This window comes from Nanorana parkeri, unplaced genomic scaffold (assembly GCF_000935625.1).
Source record: "Nanorana parkeri isolate BGI_ZX_2015 unplaced genomic scaffold, ASM93562v1 scaffold644, whole genome shotgun sequence".
Lineage (NCBI taxonomy): Eukaryota > Metazoa > Chordata > Amphibia > Anura > Dicroglossidae > Nanorana > Nanorana parkeri.
This window is the reverse complement of record NW_017306912.1, coordinates 98,076-98,665: the sequence shown is the minus strand read 5'-3', so window position 1 is coordinate 98,665 and position 590 is coordinate 98,076.

Sequence of the window (590 nt, the reverse complement as noted above, 5' to 3'; positions counted from 1 at the left end):
GCAAGAGAAAAAGGCAAAATATTGTGAAAAAAAGGGTGTGGGGGGGGGGGGGGCTGGGCACTGCCATGGGGGACATTTAAGGAAGCAAAAAAGCAATGAAATACTGTACAGACCGGAGAGGGTCCTTTTAATGCAACTTTGAGGCCAACATATAAAAAGAAGCACCAATCCTTCCAATGACATGCTTGGGAGATGCGTTTGAGCTGTATGTGGTGACATCGTGTTCTGCCATCACATATTTTGGATGTGTAATTAATTTTGTATAACTTTTACATTTAGTTTGTCTTCAATACAGAAGCACCCCAGCAGGACTACCTTTTTTGCCTGTTTAGCTGATGCCACCCTCCTTCCCGACAGACACTGCTATAGAAATTCGCTTGGTTCAAGGCACAAATCCATGTCGCATTAAGCTGCGCCAAACGCAAAGAATTTCCCCCGTTGTACTCAGGGGCGTATCTGCCGCGAGGCAAACAAGGCGTTTGCCTGGAGCGGCAGATTCGCTGAGGGAGGCGATGCTGCCTAGCCTAGGGCAAAGCTGCACATCCTCCCCCCCCCCCCCGGGCTGGCCCGCCGCGTTCCCGAAGGGGGAT